This window comes from Chelonoidis abingdonii, chromosome 3 (assembly GCF_003597395.2).
Source record: "Chelonoidis abingdonii isolate Lonesome George chromosome 3, CheloAbing_2.0, whole genome shotgun sequence".
Classification (NCBI taxonomy): Eukaryota; Metazoa; Chordata; order Testudines; family Testudinidae; genus Chelonoidis; species Chelonoidis abingdonii.
In genome coordinates, this window is record NC_133771.1 from 209,047,289 (window position 1) to 209,059,630 (window position 12,342).

Below are 12,342 nucleotides of genomic sequence, written 5' to 3' on the forward strand. Positions count from 1 at the left end.
GGGGTTATTTCCCTTTGTGGTAAGACTCAGGGCTTCTGAGTCTTGGGGTCCCCCAGAGAAGGTTTTGGGAGACCAGAGGGAGCCAAGCCCTAGAATCCTTGGCTGGTGGCAGCGATATCAGATCTAAGCTGGTAATTAAGCTTAGAGTGTTCATGCTAGCTTCTCATTTTATGAACGCTAAGGTTCAAATCTGAGTAGGAAGCTACGACAACATCTAGTAAGACAAACAGCTAGTATGCACCCAAGTTCTTTTCCTTTATCTGCCTAAACTTTCTTTGACTTTTTGACCAGTGCAATACTTCTAAAGAAATGCATGAAATATATATGACACAAAGCTTCACTGAACCACTATAAGGAATTTCAGTGCCCCATTCCAAGTAAATACATACATATATTTCATGATTCTTACAATGTTTGCCAAAATTGAAAGTTCAAATTCATTATCTGATGGGGAAACAGTTGGTGCTAATATTATCTGAATTATATTCTGGATTCAGAACCACATGTGTATCCAGCTACAATTGCCTTAGTGAGAATTCCATGCACATAAGGTTTTGATGAGAATTCTGTATGCATGACCGAAACCATAATATGGACTCAAGTCTAATTTTTTATGATTATTTTACAGAACTCACAAGCATGCTAGGCATCTTGCAGAACAAATGAACAGCATGCTGTCCCTGACCCAAAAAACTTGCAATCTAAACCCTCAATTCCTGCAATGAACAACACTTGGAAAGGCACCTGTGCCCATACAGCACTCACTGCAGGAATGGGACTAAATTTTACACAATGCAATGAACGGGCAATGAAAGAGACCGTTGTGGTTCCAGGAGGAGAGACAGCAGACACAGTAACAAGTTTATGTAATTGCTCAGCAAAGTCTTGTACGCTGGAATTTTTTAAATAAGTACAGAGAAACAAAATAAATAGCGTAGAACCGGAAAGACAACTGTTTTGGCTGACGCATTTTGGGTGGGTGTAACAGCAGAGATAGGTCAGACAGTGGGATTTGAATGAGGGAAGGGTAAACCCTAAAGCAGTAGGGTGAATAGTGAACCCTAAGGCAGTAGTGTGAATAGAAGAAGGCATCATCTATTTTAGCAGGTTAGCCATATTTCTACAGCGACTGATCAAATCTTCCATGGCCAGCCAAAGAGAATCATTTCTTGAAACAATTCTAGATAATTCCGATTTACAGCTCTGGGACCAATATGAACCAAAACATGCTTTAAAATTTTGTTTGAGAGAAACATTTTCTGTAGGAACCAAGCACCTTAAACTTGCCAGGAAGGGCTGCTGAGTGCTTTAACAATAGATGTCTCTTTTTTTTTAAGTAGTAAACGTTATTCTAAGTTTAGAAGGAGTGGGAGTCTTAACCAACGCTGCGTGAGCTTGAGCTTCAACAAGGTTTTGTCTGTCAGAGAGAAGAGGTTGTAACAGAAATGAAGGTAGGAGGAAGACATTACGTAGCAGATAAAAAAGTACCCTTACCTCTGCTCTGCACAAAAATCTTTTCCCCAAGGAACCTGAATTCAAAATGCTGGGTATAAATAGATCTCTCAGCAACTTGCAGGACTGATAGTTCAAGGGTCTGAACCCTGGGGGACAGATGAACAGAGACACAATGGTCTCTTCACAGTACTATTATCTCGGTCATGTTTTTAAACCAATAAAAATGTTAAATGATAAGTTTTAAAACACAGAATAGAGAAGTGGGAGAAACTCCAGCTGCTTAATTTCTGGAAGGCAAGACACATTTAGGCCTGAATTTTTGAAACATTCTTGAATATTGTAGGCAGTTGGCCCCAGAACTGCACCCATTTTGAAACTTAAGTATCTAATTGCATCTGGATACTACATTTAATTTTGAGATGAAATTTTCTACCGTAATATTGAAGGCAGGTTTGTGGCCCACCTAAATATCAGGACCTCAGTCCACCTTCCAGTACTGTTGCAATTTTGCACCCACAATTTAACACGAATGGAATTAATTGTGCCCACAGTTATACCCATAGATTTTGGCCTATAAAATCTGAGGCTGTGATAAGAGTAGTAACCTCTTCAACGGGCTTCTCTTCACTAGAGGTATTTTACCACTTATTAACTCATTGAAAATTAACTCGAAGTAGTTAAATCTTTTGTAAGGGCTAGTCTGGATGCTCCCCAAATGTCTGCTCCAGACTAAAAACATTTGTAATGGGGCTTTCAAACAATTACAAAAATAATCATGATTAAAAAAATACTGTTAGCCCATTCATTTATAAGCCAACCCCCCAAGATGGTTAGGTAAAAATAGTAAAAACTGTATGACCCTTTTTTAAGCCGACCCTATATTTCAGGGGCTGGCAAACTTTGGCTCCTGACCCGTTACGGTAAGTCTTTAGCAGGCCTGGACATTTTGTTTACCTGGAGCATTCACAGGTACGGAGCCCCTTAGCTCCCAGTGGCCGCGGTTTGCCGTTCCCAGACAATGGAAGCTGTAAGAAGTGGCACGTGGGAGCTGAGCGGCTCCATGTCTGAACACTCAGGGTAAACAAAACAACAATGTATTAGTTATTCAATTCAATGATTCCATAGAGTTTAAAATTATCAAATTTTGGTGTAGACTCGTTTATAAGCCGACCTCTGTTCTTTGATGTGTCACTCTTTTACCAAAAATATTCAGGTTATGAACGAATATATACGGTAATCATGACTAATCACAGTTTTAATCACACTGTTAAACAATAATATAATACCATTTATTTAAATATTTTTGAATGTTTTCTATATTTTCAAATATATTGATTTCAGTTGCAACACAGAATAAGAAGTGTACAGTGCCCACTTTATATTATAATTTATTATAAATATTTGCACTATAAAAAAGAAAAGTAAAAGAAATAGTATTTTTCAACTCCCCTCATACAAGTACTGTAGAGCAATCGCTTTATTGTGAAAGTGCAACTTACAAATGTAGATTTTTTTTTACATAACTGCACTCAAAAATAAAACAATGTAAAACTTTAGAGTCTACCAGTCCACTCAGTCCTACATTTTGTGCAGCCAGTCGCTAAGACAAACAAGTTTGTTTACATTTACGGGAGATAATGCTCCCCACTTCTTATTTATGTCACCTGAAAGTGAAAACGGGTGTTCGTATGGCACTGCTGTAGCTGGCATTGCAAGGTATTTACGTGCCAGATATGCTAAATATTCATATGTCCCAACATGTTTCGACCACCATTCCAGAGGACATGCTTCCATGCTGATGACACTCATTAAAAAAATCATGCATTAATGAAATTTGTGAATGAACTCCTTGAGGGAGAACTGTATGTCTCCTGTTCTGTGTTACTTGCATTCTTCCATGCTGATGACAGGTTCTGTTCGATGATGATCACTGCAAAGCAGTGCAGACTGATGCACGTTCATTTTCATCATCTGAGTCAGATGCCACCTGCAGAAGGTTGATTTTCTTTGTTGGTGGTTTGGGTTCTGTAGTTTCCAAATCGGAATGTTGATCTTTAAAGACGTCTGACAGCATGTTCCAAACCTCGTCTCTCTCAGATTTTGGCAGGCACTTCAGATTCTTAAATCTTGGGTTGAGTGCTGTATCTCTCTTTAGAAATTTCACATCGGTACCTCCTTTGCATTTTGACAAATCTGCAGTGAAAGTGTTCTTAAATCGAACAACGTATGCTGAGTCGTCATCTGAGACTTCCAGAATATGAGATATATTGCAGAATGTGAGTATAACCATGGAGCAGGAGACATACAGTTCTACCCAAGGAGTTCAGTCACAAACCTGCAGGACTCCAGTACTGTTTCTAGCTTTTGCAGTTTTTAAAATCCTACTTGTCAGCACTGATAGATTGTGCTTTTGAAGAGCTAATGTGGCTGCGATAGTGGCTTTACTGAGAAGCAGGTGCTGAACCACACCCGATGTGGAGTTCCATCTGGTTGTAATATCTTCACATCTTGTTCGATCCATTTGCAGCTTGTGTTATTCCTAACTCTGTACTGTTAGCTGGACTGTGTTTGAATTGGCCCACAAGTTTTCTACATTTTGCCAGCACATTTTCAAAACCACCATCACTGAGTGCTACTGTGATGGATTGGCTGCAGACTGTGAGTGATGCCTGTCATGTGTTCAAAAGGCAAACGGCTGTCTGCTGCTATCATTTCACATGCACTGTCACTACTTACTGTTGTTACCTTTCCTTGAATATTCCATTCTTTTGCAACATCCAAGAAATGCTCTGTGCATGCTTCAGCATAATGTCTCTCTTCAGTATGTGTTATCATTAAAGCAAACAATTGCAGTGTCCATGCAGCTTCAATCAGGTGCGTCGTGACTCGAAGACAGCTGTGATTGCTCAAGGATGTCCAGTAATCACCAGTCAAAGCAACAGCGAGTGCATTTTTCAGAAGCTCCAGCTTTGTAGTCTGCTCATTGTTATATAGGTCATGTATTCCTGATGAAATGGTTCCTCGGGAGGGCAAGGTGTATGGCTGATTGAAAGATGCAATTTGAACAACATTTCTCAGCCTTCTGTTGTTTACAACATTGAGCGGTCTGCAGTCATAGTTATCCATTTTCAATAGCACTGGTTAAACTGTTGTACTCTGTTTGATCCATGGGCTTGTAGCAATCCTGAAACTCTGTAAGCATACTCTGTCGCGACTGGTAGGATTCATTTGCTGCCACAGGGTATCTGGAGCACAAGAACTAGAAGCAAAAGCACATGTTTAGCGCCTAGGTGGTATTGCAGATTTGAAGTACTTCGATGGTATTGGAACTCAGCCTTGCAATAGCTAAAGATAACCATCACTTTATCCAGAGAACCATCTGGAAGTTTTTTAAAAATAGAGTTCCGATTCAAAAGAACTAAACTTTTGCTGCTTTGCTCCATTAACTTTTTCCGATATTTAATCACTCCAGATCATGAGAACACAGCAGAACTGTGCCAATGTCCGCCAAGTGACGAAGTACAGTAAGTGAAAAGGGTCAAAGCAGAGATGTGCGATTAATGTTTGTTTAAAAAGAAGTGTTAATTTTGCATTAATCGCTTGCGTTAACTGTGATTGACAGCCCTAACAAAATAATTCTACATTTGTAAGTTGCACTTACTTTCACAATAAAGAGATTGCATTACAGTTCTTGTATGAGATGAACTGAAAAAATATTTCTTTTGTTTAGCTTTTGTACAGTGAAATATTTGTAATAAAAATAATATAAAATAAGCACTGTACAATTTGTATTCCATGTTGTACCTGAAATCAGTGCTTTTGAAAATGCAGAAAAACAAGCAAAAATATTTAAAATAAATTTAAATTGATATTCTATTATTGTTTAACTGCTGTAAATCACTATTTTTTAAAATCTAGTTCATTTGTTTTGCGTTTATCGCTTGACTTAAGTGCAATTAATTGACAACCCTAATTTGTAATTATACGTGAGGTTGGTAGTACCACCAATAATTAAAGTTGCCTGACATTTCCCACTATAAGATGCTGTTTCTAATTGCTTATAACTTTGCCAAACCTTAACTATTTGGGCTGAATTTTTACATAGCACGTGTCTTCCTCAAGCTGATTTTTTTTCCTTTATTTTTCATTCCAGCCAAAATGGTTCATCTGTTTCCAAGAATGAGGCAAAGGAAAAATATATTGTTTTGCCCAGGTTAAAATATTCAGATTATCTTTTCTTTGGGAAGCTCTGGCGCCCCTATGATTAGGAACCAGGACTTGAAATTTGGCAGGGGGTGGCCTTTGTGTCAGGTATGTGCCTTTTGCTATTCCTATGAAAATCCAACCGAATACTGTGGCCAGGTGATAAGCCTTTGAAAAAATTCAGTGGGCACATACTCACTAAAGGTTTCCTCTGTTTTAGAAGGTAAATTCCCTGAAGATTCTGTCTACCCTGAGCGCATTCAAATGACTCACAGCTCTTAAAAGGGCACACTAGCTCATACCCCATCCAGACTGGCAAGGCACGTAGAGCGCGCTGACTCCATGGCTAGAGCACTCCCAGTTCTCCACCTCAGCAAGTAGAATAATGTTTGCTGTGCCCCGCTGGAGCGCCATGGCGCCAGTGTGAACAAGGTGTTGCATTACTGTGCTCTGATCAGCCTCCGGAAATGTCCCATAATCTCCTTAAGTCAAGTGGCCACTGGCCACTCTTATCATTGTTTTGGATATGCCCTTTGAAAGTTCCGTTCTGACAGCCGGCTGCGTATCTGCTCCGAAACAAAGCAACCATTACTGTGGAATGCAGTGTGTGAGAGAGAGAGGCGGTGGGTGGGGAGAGGTCTGCTGCTGTCTCAACTTACAAGACAGTATGCTGACATGCTCTCAGCCACCCCAAAACCCACTCTCTCTCCCCACACATACACACAACACACTCCTTGTCACACTCCAGCCCACCCACCCTCCCATGCTGGGACAGCTACCACAATGCACTGCTCTCTGTGCCTTTGCAAGAGCTGCTAATGTGGCCATGCCAGTGCACTGGCAGCTGTCAGTGTGGACAGACTACAGCGCTTTCCCTACTGCGCTCTACGAAGGCTGGTTTAACTCAAAGCGCTCTACATCTGCAAGTGTAGCCGTGCCCTAAGAAAGAAGGTTCTTATCTCCAGTTAACTAACACAAAGTAACCAGCATGAAGCAACATCCCAGTGAAGACAAGGAAGCTTGCAATTTTCACACAGTGTTAGCTGGTCAATTTAAACATGAGGGAGGAGCCTAGGGTTTACCTCGACCTACTAACTCATATTAAATCAACAGTTTGCCTTGTCTTCACTAGGGTTTTACCTCAAGTGAAGAACACACCATTTTTCCTAGTGAACACAAGGCCTTACTGAGAGTCCATATTTGCCTTTACCCAGTGGTTAACTACCTTGAGTTAACTGACAATCAGTTAATGTGAGGTAAAATAACCCTGTGTAAACACATCCAGTGGGTGCAATTAAAAAGCCTAATTAATTGTTCCCACAATCGGAAGCAGGTTTTGAAAGTGTAAGCCATATGGCTCTACTTTAGAAGAAGACTAGAAAATTCAGCACTTTGACTGGTGCTCTCACACATACATTTTATGTTGTAAAGGAAAAACCCTTTCAACAAGTTTCAAGATTAATGAGTCAAAGAAGTGCATTCACAAAGAAATAGGAGTATTTTAATTTACTGCAATTTACTTCTGTGTGTTTTTGCCCCTAAGACCCTGCTTCAAGTGAACCCCAGGCTAAACTGAGTTACACAGGTGCCTCTCAATAGACGGTCCAGACAAAGGTGCCAGTTACTGCCAGTTGTGATGACTGTTTTATTTTTAGTAGTGAATGTGCACAGCCTATATACACAGAATACAGATAACCAGGACAATAGAGTGGTTACATCTGTTCTTCTCTGACATAGACACAAAGAAAGATAATCCAGGAAAGTAGCCTGACTATTGTCGTCTGCATCATTTTGTGTAGCTATATCAGACACTTGATTAGCTATACCTCGAACTGTTCCAACCAAGATGGTAAGGCTGCAACTAGAGCTGGTTGGAAATTTTTCATCAGAATGATTTTCCAATGAAAAATGTTCTTACTTGCAAAACCAAACCATTCTTCATGAAAACATCAGTATTGCACAAAAAACAAAAAAACAAAAAACATTCTATTGGGAAAATCCAGGTGATGGCTTGCTGACTCCGTGCCAGGAAGGCTCTTCTGGGCCGAAAGTAAAATTGACAAAAGCATTTCAAAGGGGCTGCCAAGGCTGAGCATCCTGACTCTGCCTTTCTGCCTCCCCCTGTCACTCCATTCTGGGGGCCAGAGGGTATGAGCACCCCAGTTCTCTGCCTCACTGGCTCCTGAAGCTGTGGGAAAGCAAAATGAGCATCTGAATCTCTGGTCATAAAGATGTTGTGGGGGGAGGGGCGGAATGGAAAGAGAGTCAGAGCACCCCCACTCTCTGCCTCTCCAAAAGCTGGGCTAAAGGCACTTGACAATGTCACTTAGAAAGTGACATTGACAAGAGTCTTCCAGGTGGGCTGCTTGGAAGCTGAGAAGTTCCATTTCAGTTCTCCCTTCCAGTGAAAGTGATAAATTTTATAGTTCAGGATGACTTTTTTTTTTTTTTTGCAAAAATTCCCTGGGAAGAGATTTCCATTTTTCAACCAGCTCTAGTTTCAACTTGCCCTGAGTAAAGGGCAATGCGCAGAGTAGACCAGCGGATGCATGTAGACTCACCGTTCCTCCCTGCTGCCCTTGGGAGAGAGAGGGAAATAAGTTACTTCACTTGTTTTCATGAAGCTGCTCATTCCTCCCTGTAACAAACAGAGGCAGAGCTCTATCCACTCCCGACCTGCTCTCTCATAGCAGGGAGTAGCAAGTAAGCCCCACCCACTTTCCCTCCCACAGCCAGAGTCACAGTCTGAGAAGAGAGGGCAGCAAAAGGTGGTTGGACTTACTTCTGCAGACAACCATGCAAGGGCTAAGACTAACTACCCCACCGTGAATAAATGCAAGTTCCATTTTCACTTGGCTTTACCAGCTCTGGAGCTACTTCCTCTCTCTCGGTGCTGCTAAGAGAGGCACACAAGCTAGACTTTAATGTAAGACTCATGATAAACCCCAACAAAAACGGCAACCCAGCTTTATGGGAGACCCATCTGCGCTGCTTTATGGGAGACTCATCTACATTCTGTCTCTGCCCTTGCTCTTTGAACTGCCATGGACTCAGGAGCACTGCTGTAAGCAGCGTGCTAAAGTCTTCCTTGAACAGGGCATGGTTTGTGTTGTTTGACAGAGATCCCCCTGGTTAGTTAAGTCACATCACTGACAAGCTCTTAGGATGTTCTTATTCAAACGTGCTCAGTCAGCCCGGTCTCAGGGATGCAAGGTGTGCATGGACCAATGTATAGGTGTCTCTACAGAGATGTGGGGGAAGGAGCAATCCCCAGGCTAGTTAATGGATAACATCCCTGGATGCATAAGAAAGAATCACAGTGGGCACATGGCTATATTGGGGATGGAGAGAGATAAGTGGTTTATTAATCTTAGTCTATCTATTCGCACTGGAGTCTAAAGTGGGAAGCAAAACATTTAAGCCTGATCATTCATGCCAGTTAGCTATCTGAGCTCCTCACCAAGTAGCTGAGCCATATTTCTAATGACAGTACTCCCACCATTAGACGTGCTCATTTTAGTCAGATTACTGACTCTTCTTGGAGTGAAAATTACAAGCAGCTGTGAAGCATATTCATCAGAATCCGCCTCGTATAGAGAGCTGAAACCTCCTCATCCTTCCCTCTGTTCCACTGTAGATGACATTACTGTCTCTATAGTCTTATGAAAATGTAGTAAATACAAGTCTAAAAGCAGGTTATTCTTCATGCCCTGTAACCAGTCATAACGTATGTACTGCTAGAAGAATTGTATCTTAGCATCAGTTTGGGTGCTACTCAAAATGTACTTAACCTGTTTCATTTAGAAACCGTGAGAATAAAGTATAACAATGTGTTACATGCCACTATGATAATCACCTAATCTATGACTGGCACTTACCACTGAATGGACTGTAGAAGTAATCTGTGAGCAATGGATCTGAAATAACCCAGACCAAAAGAGAAGAGCTAGAGTCATGCATATATATCCACTATGAATTATACCTTTGATATGTCGTAGAGTCAGTTAGCCTGGATCTCTGGGGGATTAAGTGGATCAGTGAAAGCGATGGACCCATGCAGTACTATTCTCCATTAACAGCAAAACAGCACCCGCTATCGCCTGTGCCCATCTACTATTCTAAACTGCATGCCTTATCTTTCTATAATTGTAAATACATAACAACGCCTTTAGAAATATTCCATACCACATCTGGTAGTTCCTCAGAGTATGTAATGTGTATGGGATTGTATCTAGGGTGACCAGATGTCCCAATTTTATAGGGACAGGCCTGATTTTTGGGTCTTTTTCTTATATAGGCTCCTATTACCCCACACCCCCTGCCTCGATTTTTCAACTTGCTGTCTGGTGGCCCTGTTTGTATCTGTTTCTAGTAGCTGGCTTGCTAAGTGGCTAGGAGAACATGCAAATACTACCCGCTAAAAGTTCTCCTCTACCTCATGTGACAGAACTGTTTGCTTTTCATGCTGAAAGTCTATGGCTGTAGTCCTAGCTCACATGCAAACGATTTTTCTAGTAATTGTGTCCATTGTCTGCAGCATGTGCAGTCATTACTGCAATATTAGTCTTAAATTATTGCTAGGTGTAGTCATGCTTTAAAGGTGGAAATAGCTCAGAAGACTAACTGAAACAGCGCAAGGTTCTTTGGAAAAAAAACAACAACCCAACAACCCTGGTTTCTCCTCCTTTTCACATACATACTCATGCTTTTCTAAATCCAATAGCATATTCCAAGGAGAGGATCAATGAGATTTCTCCTAATGATCAGAGCAGCTAGCGTAGCTAACTAGTATACAGTAGAATGTCATAGAGCAGCTCACAGTTTCCTGCTGGGTCTTTTTTTTTAATTTAATTTTATGTTGTATAATTTTTGCTCTTCTGCAGATGAACAAGGAAAAGCATTATGAATATACGGGTTCTGAGATTATATCTTCACTACTGAGTTAACGCAAGTGTAAATAGCATGAGAACTCTTCTCGAGTTAGCCGAGCTCAAGAGCAATGTACTGCAAAACAACACTCGAGCTGCACAGAACAATTATGTTAGGAGCTAACAAGTTGTGCTAATTTGAGCTGATCCTGTACCCCCAATGAGCCAGCCAACTTGAGTTGAAAGCACCATCACATGTGAGTGAAGGGACTGGACTTGAGTTAGGGGCAACACTCAAGTTATAACTTGAGTAAACTGCAGTGACAAGAAGCCTGTAGAAAGACAAATCACTAACACATTCCCTGTAAATGGTGTAGGTTTTTTTATTTTAACAGATTTACACAAGTTGAGGATCAGGTTCCAAAACCGTAGTTGGCATATATGTCTGAGAAAAGCATTATCCCTCCAGAGAATATCAATTTGACTGTAAAAGGAATGGATACCTCACATGCGTAAAGGCTGCAGGGTTGGATGCTTTGACATTTCTTGATCCATCCCCAATTAAAAAAAAAATTCCAGGCAACAGTTCTAATGTCTTTTGTAAAAGTAGCCCTTTATGTTCTTTCAAATAGGAAGAGAAGAATTCCCTAACCTGTGTGGAGCACAGCTGTTAGCAGAAACTGACAAGACTTCCTTTGATCACTGCTGAGATATGCACTCAAAACATGTCTTTGGAGCAGGGTCCAGGAGACTACCTACTAAAAAAACAAACTTTCTTGTTCAGAGCCTCTCTAAAATTTTTAGACAGAAACAGAACGTTCAGCAGTCAAACTTTTTTATTTATTTTAAATCAGAATATCATCTTTTGAATATATAGGCTCAAAGCCTCAATCTAACTACAATATACTTAACAGTAAGGGTCCCTTAAAAATACTATACTATTACATAGATTTTATTTAAACTACAAAAGCTAGACAATTCCAGACAAAGGCTCTTATCCCTTCTAAACTCATTCTATTGTGCCCATGTATTAAAGTATATATTGTATGCCATGCAAAGTAGATTTCGACTAAGCTTGTAAAGCATGCAGGTAAGAAAGACTGCACTGTGTCTATTTGCAAACCTGACTTCATCTAGGTAAATGGAAGGAAGAGTTAAGTAGACTTTTAGGGTGAAATTGTGGGTGAAATCCCAACTGAAGTCCATGGGAGATTAGCAATTGATTTCAGTGGAGCGAGGATTTTCACCCTTGGTCCACCTGCATTCACAATTTTTATACCTGGCTGTACCATCAGTTTTCCCTCCTAGCTGGAACAACCTGTAATACCCTGAATTTGGCTAACTGCTTGGGTCAAGAAGAGTAACAACAGTATTGCTTCATGGCAGAATCGAATGTGGATAGTGTGCCTTTGACCACTTTGGTGCCTTGTAAACATTCGCCATTTGACCAGAAACGTGGTATTTATACAGCTCAAAAGGCAGCCACTAAATATCTGAATATTCCATTGAAGTTTCACAAAACATTTCAGGTGACTTGACACATCATGTCAACATGAGTATACACTTTTTATAGCATTTAAAAAGTTAAAAAAAAATCTGACAAGACCCTTTATTCCACCATTAGCCCTACAAAGGCCACAGGAGAACTCAAGCATTATAAGTAGTGGGATCGTCCTTTACAATGGCCACAATGTGTTTGAAAAGGGTAAAGTAGAGCTTGCATGAACAGAATCACTTGTAGGCATTGCAGGGGTTACAGTCAAAGTAACAGCATGCCTAGAAACCACCGGTTGGCCAAGCAGGTGCCTAGCAACAA

General features: G+C 40.7%; 1 protein-coding gene and 1 pseudogene across 2 annotated transcripts in view; both read right to left on the reverse strand.

Annotated features, from left to right (window-relative positions):
* PLCB1 (phospholipase C beta 1) overlaps positions 1–12,342 on the reverse strand; it is a 645,127-nt gene that overhangs the window by 323,600 nt on the left and 309,185 nt on the right. The gene's annotated exons all lie outside the window — the stretch shown is intronic.
* On the reverse strand, positions 2,947–4,936 carry LOC142046509 (E3 SUMO-protein ligase ZBED1-like; annotated as a pseudogene).